Source organism: Danio rerio, chromosome 20, assembly GCF_052040795.2.
Source record: "Danio rerio strain M-AB ecotype USA chromosome 20, GRCz13ab, whole genome shotgun sequence".
Taxonomy (NCBI): domain Eukaryota; kingdom Metazoa; phylum Chordata; class Actinopteri; order Cypriniformes; family Danionidae; genus Danio; species Danio rerio.
In genome coordinates, this window is record NC_141040.1 from 43,440,982 (window position 1) to 43,456,721 (window position 15,740).

At 34.7% G+C, this 15,740-nt stretch overlaps 1 protein-coding gene across 1 annotated transcript in view; it reads right to left on the reverse strand.

Annotated features, from left to right (window-relative positions):
- Positions 1–15,740, reverse strand: part of rcan2 (regulator of calcineurin 2) — a gene marked incomplete at its 3' end in the record, with an annotated part of 140,801 nt that overhangs the window by 118,238 nt on the left and 6,823 nt on the right.

Consider the following 15,740-nt stretch of genomic DNA (forward strand, 5'->3'; position numbering starts at 1 on the left):
CACAACTCCAAAGACATGCTATAGGTGAATTGGGTAGGCTAAATTGTCCGTAGTGTATGTGTGTGAATGAGAGTGTATGGTTCCCAGTGATGGGTTGCAGCTGGAAGGGCATCAGCTGTGTAAAACATATGCTGGCTAAGTTGGTGGTTCATTCCGCTGTGGCGATCCCTGATTAATAAAAGGACTAAGTTGAAAAGTAAATGAATGAATGAATGTTGACGTACTTCCAACAGAACATTGATTAGGGGGCGGGGCTTTCTTTTTGCGTATCATTCCCTCATTACGGTAAGAGGGGCGTGGTTAAAATTTTTGTGGAAGAAAATGGCCAGACTTTGAATACAGATTACCAAAACAAACATTGTAATCAGTCGATCAACTTGCAGGACTACACGGTGGCTCAGTGGTTAGCACTGTCACCTCACAGCAAGAAGATCGCCGAATAGAGTCCCGGCTGGGCCAGTTGGCATATTTGTGTGGGGTTTGCATGTTCTCCCAGTGTTCGTGTGGGGTTCCTCCGGGTGCTCCAGTTTCCCTCACAGTCCAAAGACATGCGCTATAGGTGAATTGAATAAACTAAATTGGCTGTAGTGTATGTGTGTGAACGAGAGTGTATGGATGTTTCCCAGTATTGGGTTGCAGCTAGAAGGGCATCTGCAGTGTGTGTGTGTATATGTATATGTATATGTATATATGTATATGTATATATATATATATATATATATATATATATATATATATATATATATATATATATATATATATGATTAACTTGCACTGATTAATTGTTCATGTAAAGAATGACAATGTGCGCTAACAAAATAAACATTGTGCATTTAGATTTCACACTAACTTTAATTCCTGATTTAGAACTGAGGTAATAAACAGGATGCAGGAATGCTGACCTGACAGTCATTTATGTATGTGATTGTGTATACGAGGAAATATCAGTATTACGAGTAGCAATGTGATATGACTGTATATCAGCATTGCTGTGATTTCTGTGTAGTAAATAAAGAAATGTCGCACCCTGCAACTGTAATATTGCGTTCTTACAACCACATGACTGCACAATGTAAAAAAATTCAGAACATTTATATTACAAAACTGACAGCTGTGGTAGAAACCGTAAACGAAATTTTGAAATATAACAGTAAACTACTATATTTCATTAATTTATAGTGTTTTTCATTAACTTCTATACATTGTATTCTTGTTGCAAAGACAAAAACACAACTATAGGCATGTGGTGGTGAGACAATCATATTATGAACCAATGCTTATCACAAACTTTTCCTCAAAACAGGCAGAGAAACGTGCTAGTATATAGAAAGACTCAGTGTGGGGCTGAGCGATAAAATCAATATCGGTATTTACTGATCGAGCACCATTGTCAATATCGATAATAAAAAATAAAAAAATCTGAATGCCCTGAGCACTGGAATTAACCAATCCGCTTCACACTTTGCATGGAATATACACATTTCAGTAATAACGGCAGACTAAATACCTCAGACAAACACAAAGCACGTGCAACACACGCGAAAATGAGTGCCATATAGCAGCAGTGAGGAGATTGTAAATGAAAAGAATGTCACCAGAGTGGCTTTTTGGTTTCTTTTCTTGTGCATCCCAGCCACTAGCTCCCTTCATCTGAAATTTTTTTAGCATGGGGTTAATATAGTTCAACTTCACAATTTGCAATGTTCAGTATGTGTTTGAATAATGATGGCTGGTTCCTTTACTTGAAGGCTCAGATTTGATTATCATGATTTGTTTTGTTTACAGAGTTAGAGGTTTACTGTATTATTATTATTGACACCTTACAGATGTTGATCTACCTTCACCATTGCACATACTTTGTAACATTTTATTAATTAAGTTTAAGAGTCTCTTTAACACTTATTTATTTATATTATTAGATATTTTGTTAAAAAAAATTTTTTTTTGACTATTAAAACTATTATATTAAAAATAAACTCTAAATTAAAATAGTGGTAAAATAACATAAAAAAAACTAATAATTCTAAATGTATTGTTAAAAAATATTCAATAATTATAAATATAAAGTGATATGAAACATGATATTCTGATAATTATTTTTTGCAATATCGCCCAGCCCTAACTCATTGTCCTATACATAGCTACCGCACACAAACACATACAATTAAAGTAATGAAATAAACATTATTTAACAAAATTAGACACAACAGAAATTTAACAGTTATTAACTGTATATATTAAGGAAACTTGCTGTTAACCAGGTTACAGATTTTTACTGTAGCATTTGACAGTTTTTACCATTGAAGTGACAATCCTTTATCAGAAAACTCTTGTAAACTGCACATGTGAAGGATAAATCTCTTTCTCTCTGCGTGCTGGGTAATCACTCAGAACATTTCTTTATGTTTGCCATGCTAACAACTCAAGCAGCAGCGCATAAGTGAGACACTATGTGAATCATGTCTACGTTTGTCTGTGGAGATCAATTGTATTGATTCAGTGTGAGCTCAAGGGAGAAATGCAGAAAAAGTCCATGACGAATAGGCATGACGTATCGAAGGCTGACATGGATAATTCAGCCAATAATAGCAACATGACAACAGCTCTTATGGTAACACCTATTCTTCCTGGAAAGCTTGTATTTACAAGTTGGGAGAACCTAATTATGATATTAAATGTGTTTGTGTCATTTTTGGTAAAACAGATACATCTTTATCATAAATGATTAATTTATCGACCAATAAATTATGGATTATTTCCACTGGTGGGATTAGTTGAGGATTACTTCCACTTCAGAGGCTGTCATGAGAGTTTTGATTAGTGCCTTCAACATATAGTGACATCACATGCAGCAGGTGCATGCTTCACTCTGAAAAACGTCAGTTTTAGCGCTAGGCAATGTTGCAGAAATAATTATTACAATATCATGTTTCATATCATTCAATATTGATAATTACTGAATATTTTTAACAATACATTTAGGAATATTAAGATTTTTTTGTTATTTTAAATTTTATATGAGTATGGTTAAGAGGTCGTGATGGACAGAGTCCAGTGGTCAAATTTGGCCAGGATGCCAGGGTTAAACCTCTACTCTTTTTCGAAGGACATCCTGGGATTTTTAACAACCATAGACAGTCAGAACTTCGGTTGAAGTCTCATCCGAAACACGACATTTGTACTATTTCTACAAAAACAATGCACAAAAAATGACTAGTAGGTGTGTTTTTGCATTTTTTTTTTCTGTAAAGGTACTATAAATATTATACATCACATTGTTAATGTTAAATGTTAAGTACATCTAGTTTTAGAGCTAATAAAAAATAATAATTCATTAAAAAAAAAAACTAAGAACTTGAAGTATTTGCATAAAGCAATCTGATTGGATGATGCTTCCATTGGCACTTGAAAAGTTGAGAAATTCCCAACTTCTGCAGCAAGCAACATTGCTAAATTGCGCCGACAGATCCACAATTCAGTTCGGCAATGCTTGACATCACTAGGGCTGGGCGAATTGGCCTAAAATCAAAATCTTGATTAACTGAACATTTTAACTCGATTACAATTAATAAACCATTTATTTATTTATTTATTTTATTTTTATTTATTTATTTTTGCCCCTGTAGTTCACTGGTAAGTTTTGTACAGTAAATATGCTCACATATTACAGATTTTGAACATTGAAATTAAACTGAAATTAAAACACACATTGCCTAAAATGAAGTCATTTTTTTCTTATAACTTTACTTGCACTTTTATTTTCTTACACTTTTGGAAACAAAGTAATTATTTCAATGTTTTTTTATTAAAAGTAAAAAATAAGCAGTATCTCTTATAAATAAAATAACTCGTGCATAGCCTGTGAATAGTTTTGCTTTCACAATACAAAATAAATAAAGTTATTCAACATGTACGCCCGAAAGTTCGCCCCTTTCACTATGTGACCATAATTGTGGTCATTGACTGCGTGAAGTGTCCAACATGACACACTTCATTTTAACGGTAAAATGAGTGCATCATGCAGGTTATTAAAGTGCACTTATTATTTTTAGAGTTTTCCGTGTGAATGCAGTACTTCCACTATTTATACTACAAAATAGCATAGAATAGTGCATAAGTATGTGATTTGAGAAGCACCTATTGAAAAAATTTACCTGGTAAAATTCGATCAATTATAGATAATTTTCGATTAACCACCCAGCCCTCGATGTCACCCATCCAAAGTGAATGGGAAGCGTTGACCTTGAAGCCCCGTGTAAATTGGCCATTAGTTCGTCACTCTTCAGTGTTTAAACATGCTGTAGGACAGTAACAATTTGTAGTATAATGATAAAACAAATGGCAAAAATATTAACTAAAAAAGGCAAGTTTGTCTTTGAATGTCAGCTTGACTAAATCATGATTTAAAGTACAAAAAAGTTTCAATGGCTCAAACTTTGACACAATAACAAAATTAGAAAAGAAGCCAGTAAGTTTTCATCTTGACAAAAGACTCAGTCCACATTGCATCAGCTCTCTGAGTGGGCTCCAGATTGCCTTAGTTTGTAAAATCTGTAAGATTGCTTCCCTATTCTTAGGGAGCTAATAACGCCATATGTCTTTAAATAGATCCTATGCATCACCTGCCTTTCATGGGGTTAATATAATCACTGCCTACTAAATTGATTCTGTGGCTCAGATGCACAAGCAGCGCCTCTTCCAGAGGTGCCAAACACAATCAAACATTTTGACAGCGCTGCGAATCGCGCCTGAAGGCAACAGCATGGTGCTGCTGCTCCTTTGGAACAATTTGACCTCCCTTGATCAATCAGCAAAGTGGGGGCAGTCGACAGCGGTCTGTGTCCAGACGGGGGGAGAAACGGGAATAGCAACAGTCTATTCTGTCTCGCTGTCATCTGTCATTAAGCTTCATGAATCTGGAGCATTCCATTGCTCGCCGGATGTTTGCCAAATCCAATCAGGGATGCTGAAAACTCTGCACTGAAGGGATTGCAGGGTCACTGGGGGCTACGACCACGCAACTGTCGCCAGCGGGGGGAGACTGTTTAAAATGGAATAATCTCATACACATGGGTGAAATATGAAGTTAGAATAACAATGATTCTTGGTAAGATGATGCAGATGACATTATGGCGTCTGACTGTAATAGCATCCATTGCTTTTCCAGCAAGCCCTTGTGATTTCAGAAGCTTAGCTTTGCATAATTTTGACATTCCCTTGATTTAGTTTCGCTTGGTTTCTGTACCTTTAAAGGTGCTGCATGTACGTTTTTGACTCTTCTAAAGCATAAAAATACCATAATATCTTTGCAGATATTTAAAAAGCATGCCAAGTGAACATTCATGTTTATCTGAAAAACAATGCTGAAGTCAGATATTCTGCTTTGAAACTGTGTGTCATGTGCCAGAACGTCTGTCTTTGTTTTGGTATCTCTAACCTGCCCAATGACAGTTTAGTCAGTTGTATTTCAGCACCCTGGGTTGCCTTGGTGGAAAACAACGTGTTTCATTCAGTCATGACGGCTCTCATTTCGGTCTCAGTTCATGACCGAAATGTGACCTCTGGTGGACTGTAGCAGACTCTGAAATGAGACACAGATTCAGAGTTCCTCATAAGGTTATTAATTAGCAAATAATAAAAATATTCCAAACGTAAACATTAGGTGAGCAGGTTGTAACCTTGTGTCCTAACAACATGTTATGTGACGAGATTTTGAGTGATAAGTGATTTGGCTGTTTGATAAAACACAACAAAAATTTAAATACAGCCATTCAGAAGCACAGAATAGAGCACTCAATGCACTCCAACAAAATGGTAAGGTTTTTAATCTAATTAATATATATTAAACCTCTTTAACATGCTGAATCTCTGATATGGGTTTACCACAGTTCTAAAGTTCAATTTCAAAGGGGTTTATTTTATTTTTTAAGATCTGAGATGAACTATCTGCTGCTGCTGTCAATAGTATGGCAATAAACTTACATTATTAGCATTTACCACTGAATAAAGCACTTGAGGTGTACCTGAGGTGATCATTGTCAGTTTTCTGTTGTTCAGCTGCAAGAAATAGAAGCCATTTCTAAAATATCAATTTCAGGTGTTCGTTAAAACAAAAAGTCCTAATATGGAAAATATTCCTAAAGTAACACTTAGGCTCGCAAAAAAAAAGAAAAAAAATCAGACAGTGCCTTCTGTGCAATGAAACGTAACCAAAGAAACATTGTAGGCAAACAAAATTGTAGGCTGAGGCATATATTTTCAATGAGCCTGGGCTTACAATCGCTTTGCGTCATCAGTTTAGTTAAATTATATAATGTTAACAAATGGAGCCTTTTTTAAAAAAGTGTTCACAAGCAATAAGCTAATCAGGAGCACTATATATAAAGCTAGAATCAGGAAACACGATTCATCAAGTGATATGTAGTGAAGCTTATGACATGTAAACATGCATATCAACCCGATTTGCTTATTTAGCATTCATGTAAACACAATGCTCATCAATCTAAACACTGAAAGTCAATGAAAACATACAGACATACAGCTGAAGTCAGAATTATTAGATCCCCTTTCATTTTTTCTTTTTTAAATATTTCCCAAATGATGTTTAAGAGCGAAAGGAAATTTTTACAGTATGTCTGATAATATTTTTTCTTCTGGAGAAAGTCTTTCATTTGTTTCGACTAGAATAAAAGCAGTATTTAATTAAAAAAAAAAAACATTTCAATATTATTAGCCCCTTTAAGCTGTATATTTTTTCAGTAGTCTACAGAACAAACCATCGTTATACAATAACTTGCCTAATTACCCTAACCAAGTTAACCTAATAAGTTAAGCCTTTAAATGTCACTTAAAGCTGTATAGAAGTGTCTTGAAAATGATTTAGTAAAATATTATTAACTGTCATCATGGCAAAGATAAAATAAATCAGTTATTAGAAATGAGATATTAAAGCTATTATGATTGGAAATGTGTTGGAAAAAAGCTTCTCTCTGTTAAACAGAAATTGGGGAAAAAAATAAACCGGGGGGCTAATAATTCAGGGGGGCTAATAATTTTGACTTCAACTGTATGTTTACAAATCTGTTTATCATATTAATTAGTTAGCTTTCTTTGTGAACATTTAAAACATTAGAGTTTTTTCAATTTTCTTTTCGGCTTAGTCCCTTTATTAATCTGGGAATAAACATTTGTCTGGGAAATCACAGTGGAATGAACCGCCAACTTATCCAGCATATGTTTTACGCAGCGTATGCCCTTCCAGCTGGCACCCATCACTGGGAAAAATCCATACACACATCAGAGTTTTGAGTGAACACATTTTTAATGGAGGAATTAAATATATTTTAATAGTTAACAGAAACTTCTCAGATTTCATTAAACAATATCTGTATCTGTGTGTATAGAACGACATGATTGAGAATTAATTATGGCGCTGACTGGTATATTAACTGATATATACAGAGCCCGTTTCTTAATCAAAACTTTCAAATAACGCGCATTATCATTTTTTCTCCAGAATACAGGTTGATTAAAATGGTCACAAATGCAAAAAAATAAATATAAAAATGAGAGAGAACACCTCACCGATATCCAGTTTGTAAACAGTAATTATATTAATTTAATATAGAATCATAACAATATATAATGTGTGTAATATACAACATTGGATAATGTGTATTTCTTTTTAACTTATTTTTACACATTTATAATTTGTTTCCTATCAATCTGATTATTTGTTGTTTGTTTTTCTTATTTTTATTGTGTGCTTATTTTATAATTATATTAATCTTCTAGTTTATGTAAAGCACTTTGAATTACCATTGAGTCTGAAATGTGCTGTATTTAAACGAGCCTTGCCTGTAATTGATTACAATTAAGTGCGCAATAAATAAACTTGATATAATAGCATAAACAGATTGGGCTACTTATCGGAATGATGAGAGATGTTGGTCGACTCTATTTAATTGGATAAACATTTTTTTTGTGTTATGTCTTACCCAAAATATAAAAATACATATAAATACATGTAGATCATTTACTTTAATCATTACTATTAGACTGTGAAGAGACTTTCAACCAGCACAACAAAAAATGCGTCTGAAGACAATCACCTACTGCACCTTTAAGCTAACAGAAATATTGGGTTCCTTTAGGAACTAAAACTCAAATTTGGATAAAACATAGATGAATGCAGTGATTTACATATCACTTTAGTTTAAATATGTAACTCCACCATTGGGTTAGTACATTTTTTTACTCAAAAATAAGTTAAAAACAACTAAGCACTTTTAGTGAAATGAAATGAGTGTAGTTAACTCAAAATTTACTGAAAGTTAATTCTGAGTTGATTAATGAGTTAATTAAACACATCATTACTTCAACTTATATGGAGTAAGTTCACAGTACTCATTTATTTTATTTTTTTAACTCAAATGGTTTCTAGCAATCGGTTTCCTCAAACGTTTTGAGTTGCCTTAACTTTTTGGGTTTTACAGTACTCATTTGGTTTTAGCTTTTGTCATTTATTGGGTTTTACTGTGCTCAAATTGCTTCATTTACTCAAATGGATTAAGTTCACAGTACTCATTAGGATTAGTTTTTTAACTTAAATGGTTTGTTGCAATCGGTTTCCTTAAATGGTTCGAGTTACCTTAACGTATTGGGTTTTGCAGCAATTCATGTGTTTCAAATTTTTACATGTCCACATTATAAGCATACAACACATTATAGTGAAGTTCATGCTATGTTGACTGAATAAACTGTGGCTTTACCACTATTCAATACATACAGCAAATAGGCCAGTGGGTCCCATTCCACACATTAATGCACAACTGTCCCCATTCCAATCAAAGACATTCATTAAAGAGCAATCAGCTGAGTAACTATCAAACAGCTTCTGCATCCCACGATCATGTGCTCTGTAATCAATTCAGAGGAAGGGGAGAAGATCTTTATCGGGAGTAAACAGTTCAGCTAAAAGCCATTAATGCAAGTTGGCCAGTACTGGAGATGCAATCGTGCTCAGTTAATCGGTTAATATTTCATGGCATTTGTAGGGGAAATAGTCAAACATTCAGAGCAGTATTATCAGCACAATTAGCTGCTTAATTAAGCATATGTTCCCTTTTTTATGATAGGGCCTCGTTCTGTAATAGACACTGTGGTTCTAGCGTCACAGTTCTCACATCTCTGCTTCATTATAAAATGCTACATTTATTTGACTTGCTGTAGGTTTTCTATCAGTTATGAGCAGTCATGGCATTATTTGATTCATGCCATTATACAATTGCAATCAGAATGCATGTATTAATTATACATCATGCATTATTATTAGGAATTAGAAATTAGGGTAATTCAAAAACTTATGTGTTTTTTTTTTTGACTTTGCTGCTTATACAGTAGACGGCGAAGTGTTAATTACTCAAATTTACTAAAACTTTTATATGAAAATGTTTATACTAATAATTCATACACTGTAAAAACTGCCCAGTAAATAAACAGTAGAATACTGGCAGCTACAGTTGCCAACAATGTATTGTTTTGATTTCGTTTTCTCTCTGTAAGAGCGCAGCTGAACTCACATGTGGATTACAGTGTATGCGACGTGACGCGCGACAACAACAACTTACTGTCTAGGAACATTGTTTACCCGAGAGCTTTTGTCTTCTGCAAATGGAGATCCGGATTCGCTGCTCGTCTCCTCTTAATAAAGACACGGTTCTAGTTGCTGTGGATTGTCCTGTCTCTACAGATTTGGTAAGTGAACGACCAGTGCTCTTTGTTTATTTAGTTTGTTCTTATCGAACTAACTATTGCACCGAGTGTAAACATGTTAGCACCACAACCAAACTATTACCGTCGTGTAGGATTTTCACCGCATTTTGTGACCGGAATAACACACGCGGCTTACCTGCCGAGTGCATTTAAGTTACAGAAAAATGCAGTGTTTCTTTTTCTCTCATTCGCCGTGCAGTATCAAACATTGCATGAAAAATACACACTTAGAGCAGTTCCTAGAATCAAAGATCTCGTTTGTCACGAGGGGCATGAATGAATTCCCTGAATGAAAGTGCCAAACTGCAGTTAAAGTCCACCATTTAATAATTTGGCAAATAATTCGATTACAGATGTCCATGTAAACACAGTCACTTTCTCCCCTGTGTGTGTGTGTGTGTGTGTGTGTGTGTGTGTGTGTGTGTGTGTGTGTGTGTGTGTGTGTGTGTGTGTGTGTGTGTGTGTGTGTGTGTGTGTGTGTGTGTGTGTGTGTGTGTGTGTGTGTGTGTGTGAGTGTTTTGACTCTGAAACTCTGTGCGTGCTCAAGTCGACACTCCCACACTATCCCTCTTTTGCTCCTCCGACACTCCCCCCTAAACAGAGCTGGACACGCCCACTTTTCTGGCTTTTTCCAAAGTAGAGGTGTGAAAACACCCTGCTGAAACGAGAGGGTTTCATGGCCCTTTAAAGCCACAAAAAAAGTCTACAAAAACAGCTAAAATGTATTCAGACACCAAAATGGGCAGATTCTGGAGGCTATAATAATAATCTGATGGGTATTTTGAGCTGAAACTTTACAGACACATTCTGGAGACACCAAAGGCTTATCTTACATTTTATAAAAGGGGTAAAATAGCTGCCCTTTAAGGCATTAAATCATTCAGGTATTAAACAAGCATCTAGTTTTAACTTGTGACTTACTGAAACATTCATTCAACCAATTTATTCAGGAATGCCATTATTGTGTAAAAGGTATTTACAGACCTTATTTTCCTTAGTAAAGCAAAAACAGTCATTTTCTGCCTAACACGATATCCTAATGCACCACAACAAGATTCCGCACTCGATATGCCATAAAATGGTAATGTTTATAATCTAATTAACACATAATAACATTGGTAACAGGTTAAGTGACTGATATTTGTTGGTTTTCATAGTTTTAATATTCAACATGTTTGCTAGTTATTTTATTTTCAAATTTCTGGGTTAACTATATGCTCCCACCAAAAATACATAAAATAAACTTACTTGGCATTTTTGACTAATGAGCTGTATTTCAGCTACATCCATGTCTCTTTCTATCACTGACTGCTGTTTATCTAATGTAACGCTTAAGAAGTAGACATCCACGTGGGAACGGTGGGCAGTGAGAAGCAACTCATTTGCATTTAAAGCCACAGTATACAAAAACAGCTACAATGTATTCAGACACCAAAATGGGCATATTCTGGAGGCTATAATAATAATCTGATGGGTATTTTGAGCTGAAACTTTACAGACAAATTCTGGAGACACCAAAGGCTTATCTTACATTTTATAAAAGGGGTAAAATAGCTGCCCTTTAAGGCATTAAATCATTCAGGTATTAAACAAGCATCTAGTTTTTACTTGTGACTCACTGAATCGTTCATTCAACCAATTCATTCGTGAATGCCATTATTGTGTATTGCTAAGGAATCCACAGACCTTATTTTCATTAGTGGAGAAAAAACAATCACTTATCTGCCTAATAAAAGGTCCAAACGCAGCACGCCATGATTCTTCTGAAATGCAATCTAGCTGTCCACACCATAGACAGCACGACATTAAATAGTAATGTTTATTATCTAATTAATACATATTAACAATTTAAGTACAGGCAAATTTGTTGGTTTGCACTGAATCACAGTTCTAACATTCAATTTCACATGTTTCACAACTTTTTTGGGTTAACTAAATGCTTCCGCTTTCAGTATGGCATGTAAAATTACATTCAGACTCACATTAGCAGCATTTAACACTGAATAAAGTACATAATCAGCACATGAGGTGATTAGTGTCATGGTAGTGTATGTTATTGTTCAGCCACGACGTCCCAGAAATAGAAACCGTTTCTAAAATAAAAATTTTGCATATCACGGTTGCAAATGCTATGGACAAAAACTACTTTTAACATGGAAAATATACCATTTATCACATGTTAGGACACATTGTAAAACATATTGTTCGTTAAACTCTAAAATTGAAATTAAAATAAATAACTTTGACAACCACATTGCTTAAGCATTATGCTGAAACTCTATGAGGGCTACAGTGTAAGCTAACTTTTTACAATAGCACTAAAGCCACACAACCTTGCCCCAAACCAAACTAACAGCGTGGTACGACAGAGTCCCTGATTATGGATCACTGAATTCACCTTAAAAACAGTCACTTTCAACACTGTTAGTTGTTATGTAAGGAAATTGCCCACATGAGTCATGCCAAGTCAGGTTCAAGTTAATGTGAAGCAAGGGGATACTTTTCAAGAATTACTGTGCATGTTCACATTAGTGAGGTCGTTCATGAGTAAAAGACGGAGCACTTGTTCTGGTTCATGAGGAACCCTTCTGGAGCCTGTGACTCAATGGAGCGAGTCAGGGACCACCTTTTACAGAGCCCTCCTATCAGATGATCTAGTCTGTCTGAGAGTAGCTGTCAAGACAGATCAGTGTAAGAAATGTGTGTGTCTGTGAAGCAGTCTGGTGCAGGTCAGAGGGGCAGACAGACCTGGTGGAGCTCAGAAAATCACATGATCAATGTTCTGGGCTAAATATTCAGTTAGAGGTCAGATATTCAGTAACTGCTGCGGTTTCTGTTCCAAATGATGTAACATTCAAAGACGTCAATTGTTTGAACCCAGAATGAAATGGAAATTTACAGTGTGTATTTACTAAATGTTTCTTAAAGTGGAAATATTATGTTTTTTTTTTTAAGTTTAGTTTTAGTTTTGGAGGTCACTTAGAAAAGATTTACATCCGTCTAAGGCAGGGGTTCCCAAACTTTTCAGCCTGCGACCCCCAAAATAACAATGGCAGTGACTTGCGACCCCAAATATCCTCTGAGGTGGTTATAAATACAGTATGTAAACTTTGCACACAATGGCACACACATACTAATAGGCCTAATTCAATTTATCATTCAATTTTGAAAAACGCCACTTGGAGACCATCCTCCATGTTCAGTTGTGGCCTGTATTTATTTTTAATGTATGTGAGTGCCGTAAAAGTGGCAGAAAGTTTAACCTGGTGCCATAAAATCAATGTGCTGTGTCTTTAATAAAACAAAATTACCACAGAGGTCGCAAAAAAAAAAAAAAAAATCGAAAGGCTGATGGCTTTTTATTTGCATGTTGTTTTTTATGTGACTATCAACTACTTTTTTTCTGTAGGTTATAAATAAAATATGGTAATTCTAATAGTTTAATAAAATTAATTAGATTTTTGGATATCATCAAGCCACCCCCCAACCTCTAAGGCTAATCTAAGGTTAAAAAATGCCTATTTGGTTAAAATATACACACAAAAAATGACATTTGTTGTTTGTTTGATATGCTTATTTAAAATTAGTTGAAACAACTCAGTTCTTGAGGGTATTTTTGGGACAGCTTAATTGTTTTATGTTCAGTCTACCCAAATTTGTAAAACTAATATGCTAACTTAATTCCTTAATGTTGTCCCAACAAAAATCAACTGTGTGGAACCATTTTTTACAGAGTACATTTCATATTACTTCATTTCTAAATATTAGTTAAAACCCCTCTTTCTGTTTTGTTGATAGGACAGTGGAGAGATGACAGGAAAGATTGGATAGAGACAGGTTCACCAATGGACCACAGGATGGAAATCAATACGTAGATGCACTACAGTACCTGTCAGTGCACTTAACTTCTAGCTATACAAACTGATCAACTTCTACCATTATTTAGCACAAATAAATGTATTTATTTAGTGTTTAAAAATCAACAACCATTCATTCAGTCATGCATTTATTTTTTGATAATCCATTAGACACTAATAATTTTATTTTATCACAACATTTTCCTGTGTCTTACCTAGGTTTATATCAGGTCAAAACTTTTTTGACGGTATTTTATTGTACACGTTATTACTCTTTGTAATAAATGTACATATTCAATTCAATTCATGTTTATTTCTACAATTTATTTCTAGAAATTGAGTTCTATTAAATTGAAACGTTGTCATTCCAGTTTTCAGAGTTGAAGTTCAGTTTAGTTCACTTCAGTGTGGTTTAAATTTCACTGCTGAAAGTCCAAACACTAAAGAGTAAATCCATTGATGCGCAGCTCCACAAGTCCCAAACCAAGCAAGCCAGTATAGCGACAATGGTGAGGAACAAACTTCACCAATTGACAAAAGTGAAGGAAAAATACCTTAAGATAAATAAAATAATTAAAAGGAGAAGGTAAAAAGAAATACACACCTTAAATGACTGAACAAAAAATGAATAAAGCTGCGGTTACACTACGTTTTTCGCCCCTTAGACTTCCATTTATATGCATGCGACTGCAGCAGACCGGAAACACAAGCTCATGCAACAAGTTTCGCTGTGTTCGAAAGTTCAAGCTTGGTGAACTCTGACCTGCAAAATTACATCACGTGATTACGTTAGATCTAAAACGTGAGCTCAATTTGCAATTTGACTGACATGTCAATACAACACTTGAGGCATGACATCACAAGACCCAAAAAAGACAGAATCTTGTTCCTGAATTCCTTGTCCTGTTTCATTTATTTTAACCCATTTTGTAAGCTCTTCACAAGTTAAAAGGTTTTAAAAATATCTAAAAATATCATCATGTGTAACAATTTCAGAATGTAGCACTCTTTTGTCCATGCTAACATTTTTGGTCCAAACCAAAGAACCAAGAGAATCAGACTATGTATGGGAACATCTTAGAGCGGATGCTAAAAGGGTTAGTTCACCCAAAAATCTAATTATCCCATGAATTGATTACCCTCAAGGCATCATAAGTGTATATGATTTTCTTCAATAATAAAAAATATCAAAGCTCTTTCAAGATCTACTGTTTCTAAAGATTTAAATATGAATCTTTTTCTTACAAAACACATCATTTTACAACAGAAGACCTTAATTTAACCCACTGAGCTATTTGAGGCACTTTGATTATGTACTGATGCTCTTTATTGGAATTTGAATTGTTGAAGAAAAACACCCACCTGTTGCCATTTTTTTAAACAACTCAGATTAGTTTACAAAACAAAGTCATATATACCTAGGATGCCTTGTGGTTGGGTAAAGCATGGGTTAGTTTTCATTAATTTTATAAATTTTTTGGGTGAACTAATTCTTGAACTGAAGCTACTGAAATAAATGCACATTTTCATTGCTTTTAGCTGCCTTTTTTTAAGTATGGTTTCATAGTACTTAGGTAATCATAAGCAAAACATACCAGCAAAACAACAACAACACACAAATAAGCTTTCACAAGAAATCAAAGATATTCCCTTGCCTCTAGGTGTAAACTCTCTCCTTAGAGTGTTAGCAAATGAGGAGAAAGCAATGTCGACGAGAAACCACAAGCCGAATTTCACACCTGAAATGGCCTACATGGATAATTGGGTTGGAGAGGCCTAATTCACAATCATGTAATGTAAGTCTAGGGAATTGCTTTTCCACCGGAGTATTCCAGCATACCTACCAATATAACCGTTTTTGTTTCTATGTGACCATGCTTTTTTAAAACTGTGCTACAACAAATATAGAATCATCTTAAATGGTGAATGTTTTTTCCTTTTTAATTACTTGACTTTTTGACTCTGAAGTAAAGTTCAAGGAGTGGGTGATTATTATTATTTTTCAACAAACCTTAATGAAATAATGCTGTTATATTTGATGCCCACAAAAGGAACTCCCAACACAGCTTTACAGTTGTGGTTTCTATATTAAGTGCTGGCGAATTGGAA